The 4,632-nt window shown below is 38.1% G+C and overlaps 2 pseudogenes; both read left to right on the plus strand.

Annotated features, from left to right (window-relative positions):
• The first annotated feature begins 1,547 nt into the window (after positions 1-1,547).
• Positions 1,548-2,232, plus strand: LOC116274150 (annotated as a pseudogene).
• A 357-nt stretch (positions 2,233-2,589) lies between these two features.
• On the plus strand, positions 2,590-3,209 carry LOC116274235 (annotated as a pseudogene).
• Positions 3,210-4,632: the final 1,423 nt, after the last annotated feature.

Raw genomic sequence — 4,632 nt, forward strand, 5'->3', positions numbered from 1 at the left:
AGTATTATCTCAATACAATTTATTTTGTTCATTTGGATACCATGTATTGTCTATTCTGTGTGAGGCATCTTAGATATAAGGAAATATAAAGTAAATTCCTGCTCTCTATGATTTAACTGTCAAGAAGGGAAAATTGTGCAAATCCTCAATTGTGCAAATCAATCATAATTGAATAATAGAAATACATAGGGATACATGAAATTTTTAGTTATTCTGGGAAAGGGAATAAATAACTGCCTAAGAATAGAGAAAATCTCAGTGAGTAGTTGACATTTGAGGTGAGTTTTTGAAGGTTAAATAGGAGTTTTCAGAAGAAGAAGTCTTCTTCTGAAAGGGTGTTCCAAACTGACTATATGGAAGCAATAGAGATATAAAGGAATATGGCCCATTTATTATTTAGGGTAAATGCTGAGTGCTGTTACAAGAAGGTTTAGAAATGCGGCCAGACACAGTGGCTCATGCCTGTAATTCTAACACTTTGGGAGGCTGAGGCAGGAGAATTGCTAGAGCTCAGGAGTTCAAGACCAGCTTGGGTAACAAAGGGAAACCCCATCTCCACAAAATTAGCCAAGCACGGTGGTACATGCCTGTAGTTCCAGCTACTTGGGAGGCTGAGGTGGAAGGATGGCTTGAGCCTGGGAGGCAGAGGTTGCAGTGAGCCAAGATCATGCCACTTCACTCCAGCCCAGGTGGCAGAGCCAGACCCTGTCTCCGAAAATAAATAAATCAATCAATTAAAATAAATTTAAAAATTAAAAATTTAAAAATTTTAAAAATAGATATGCATATAAGTAAAAACAGAAATTCACTTCTCACTTACATAAAATGGTGGCTTTTTTCCACTCAATGATTTGGAATTAGGCTCCTTTTTTCGTGGGTTTTTCCGTGTCTCATGGTATGGTTGCTTTCCACATCCGCCCGACAGAAGGGGCAAGATATCTTAAAGGGTCATATCTACTAGCCCAGAAATGGAACGCTAAATACCTATTTATATTCCACCAGCCAGAACTCAGTCATATGGCCACGATTACTCACACAGAGTAGACAATACATGGTTTACAAATGAACATAGTAAGTTGTACTGAGATACAGTCTCTTGTGACCAAAGTTACTGAAATGTTTTTGTAGGAATGAAATATATATTGAGTAACTGTCAAACAAAAAATGCAGTCTAAAAGTAAACTTCTAGGGGAGGCTGAGAACTATAATGCAGCTTAACTACTGTGAAAAAAAAAAAAACCTCTTGGTGATTTTTCACAGTAATCTTTCCTTCTTGCTTATGTCACTACAGTGAAAGTTGTCAAAGAGGCTTTGTTGTTTGCAGTCATTTAAGGATCAGCTTTTTTTTTTTCCATATGACGCTTCAACAATATTCTAGGACCTCAAAGCTTCTTCATGATCCTCTACAGTGGCCAGAAGACAAAGAGAGAGAGAATTATTTGAGGGACCAGGCCTGAAAGTTGTAGACAACCCCTCCAATCACATCCTGTGAGCAGAACTTAGTCATATGACCATTAGCCTCTGTTTTCCCCAGCTCCAGCTCCAAGATGGGGAAATTCTTCACCAACTTCATGTGCAAGAAGGACTTCCATCCCACCTCCAAATCTAATATCAAAAAATATAGATGACAGAATAGAAAATATCATATGGTAAGAAGAAACAAGAAGAATTAATGCAACAATATCTTAAGAACAAGAATCATATGATAATAGCTTGGTTATGGGATATGAATGTGTAAAGAATGGCCTTAATTTCATGTATGAAGCCCCACCAGGAGTTAAAAAAGTAAAGTAGACAAAGAGAAAGAAGAAACAGAGGAGAGACTGAATACAAATTTGAATGGCAGAAAGGAGCCCCACAAGAAAAATATGCCAAAGATGACATGCACACCAGAGATCAACCCTTTGGTATTCAGTTTTGAAATGTGAGGGGCATTAAATGTTACAAATGGGGTCATGTCAACACCGATCAAGAATATCCTTAGTTGGGTCTTTCTGGAATCAATGCAAGTTCAGTTCCCAGTGATGGCTCAGGTCATCAATGCACACTTCGGAGCCAATGGAGGAAATGAGAAACAGTGGATTTGCCCTGAAATGAAATGTGCTGTGGAGAAACTTGACCACAAATGATCCATCACAGGAGTTTGCTGTAAGTGGGGCTGAAGAAGATCCAGAAGTTGAATTTTTAAAGTTATTAACAACCAAACAAAAACAGAAACTTCTCAGGAAATGAGATAAACTGGAGAAGAACAAATGCAGCTGGAAACCATCATTCTTAGCAAACTATCACAAGAACAGAAAACCAAACACCGCATGTTCTCACTCATAGGTGGGAACTGAACAACGAGATCACTTGGACTCAGGAAGGGGAACATCACACACCGGGGCCTATCATGGGGAGGGGGGAGGGGGGAGGGATTGCATTGGGAGTTATACCTGATGTAAATGACGAGTTGATGGGTGCAGCAGACTAACATGGCACAAGTATACATATGTAACAAACCTGCATGTTATGCACATGTACCCTACAACTTAAAGTATAATAATAAATAAATTAAAAAAAAAAAAAAAGAAAAGAGATAGAAAAAAGAAAAAGTTTCAGAAGAGCAGAAGTACACACAAAAAACATAAAAACAAGTCCTCTTCTTCTTCCTCATCCTCCTCTTCCTCCTACTCCTCCTCTTCTCCTACTGAAACTTCAGAAAGCAGTAGAGTGAGAGTGACACTAAAGAAAAAAATATATTGAAAAGAAGAAAAGAAAGAAAAACAAGAGCTCAGGGCATAACAACAGTGATTCTGAAGAGCAGGACAAGCCTGAAAAGAGAAAACTTTGTGAAGAACTTTCTAGCAGTTACCTTAACCAGGAAAAAAAGCCAAGGAAAGGCCTGAGTTCTTAAAACACGAGAGTTCTAGGGAGAATAGCAAATGAAGCCATTCTGATTCTGACAGAAAGTCCAGAAGCCATAATCATAGCCCAGAGAAGAGAAGCTCTGAAAGAAAGGAGGGGAGCGGCAGAAACCATGGCAGAGAAAAGAGGAGCGGGGGAAGCCAAGGCAGAAGTTCTGTAGCTATAAGCAAAGAGAGATAAGAAAATAGCCACAATCAAGTCCCAGTGAAGAGTGTAGTAGAAGAAATGACACCAGAAGCCATGGCACAGATGTATACAGAGAAGAAAAAATGTACAGAGTACCCAAGAGATATGCATACTAAAATGACACAAAGAGAATGAAGCAGAATGAGAGACTAAGAGAGACTCTACATGATGATTATCTGAGGATAAAAATATCTCCACTTTTTAATGAATACCTTTATCATGGGCTAAATGGTGTACTGTTGTCTTTCTAATTAATAAAGCTCTATTTTTCTTAAAAAAAGAAAAGAAGCTGGAAAGTAATATCTAGTTATTTGCAAATTAAAATAGATATTTGTGTACAAGCCAGTCTTTGACTTTCATTTTCCACACATGGAACACCCTTACCACTTCCATAAAAGAGACAGCCAATGTCTCATCCAGTCTCTGCCTCTAGCTCAGAGTCTAGAACCTTTAGGAGATATGCAGTCCTCAAGCACAAATGCCATGTCTGGTAGTGATACATGAACTATAAGTCGTATTTATTTGATCCGCTTTTTCACCAAAAAGTATATGTGTGTTATATATATATACACAGAGTAGATCAGAGCAGAATAACAACAATAACCATGCCCATTTGAAGAATGGCAGAATGGAAGTAGTCATTTGGCTGTAGTGACTATGAAATCCTGTTGGGCCAGCTTGGTGAATGAAGGTTATTGTCCTGACACTTGGTAGAGTTTCCAAATTAGACACTGACTCTGTTTTCTGGCAGTAACCCTTCATTTCCCATCATTCTCCACTGGGGATGCTGCCATCCTTTGGGAATGCTCAGCCTTTACAGTTCATTTACTTCTGGAGAAAGCCTGATGAACTGAAATGTGTTTAATAGCTTGAACATTCAAAGGTTTTTTTTTTTTTTTCTTTTTTTTTCTTTGACATTGTCTCATTGGCAACAGAAGTCCCTCAAAACTTTAGTGGGTTTCTGATTTACTTGCTTCAAGTCACTTTCATATGACACTTTAAGTAACCACACTTTAAGTATTTTCCTAGACCTAGTTTTATCTCTGCTTGCTCATCCTCAAACCTCTTCTTTCAACTTGATAGGGTATCATGACGACAGCCGGATAGACCTGCATGGAAACGTACCTTTAATTTGACTTTCTAAAATATGGCTGAGTAAATCACTTCAACTGAAAAGTCTCACTGAGTATTCACTGTTCAAAGTCATTTTCTCAGTCTCATCTTTTATGTCTCTTATTTTGGAGTTCAGAATCAATTGGCTTTCCCACCTTAGAAAAGCCTCTAAATTCCTCCTGTTCCTTTTTTGCTGCAAATAAACCACTTATTTCTTGCGATTTCTTTCTTGCAATGCCTTTCCAAACTCATCCAATAGCAACCTATACTCATGAGTAATGTTCTGTTTTTCAACCTCTTTTCATAGTTATTTGTGTATGCTTGTGGTCTGCCTTTCCAGTTATCACATTTTGTTTTTACCAAATATTTTGCCATAGTAAAGAATGGATCTCAACTGCCAGTCTTTTATATCTGCTTCTTTGCAGC

The sequence above is a fragment of the Papio anubis genome, chromosome 3 (genome assembly GCF_008728515.1).
Source record: "Papio anubis isolate 15944 chromosome 3, Panubis1.0, whole genome shotgun sequence".
Taxonomy (NCBI): domain Eukaryota; kingdom Metazoa; phylum Chordata; class Mammalia; order Primates; family Cercopithecidae; genus Papio; species Papio anubis.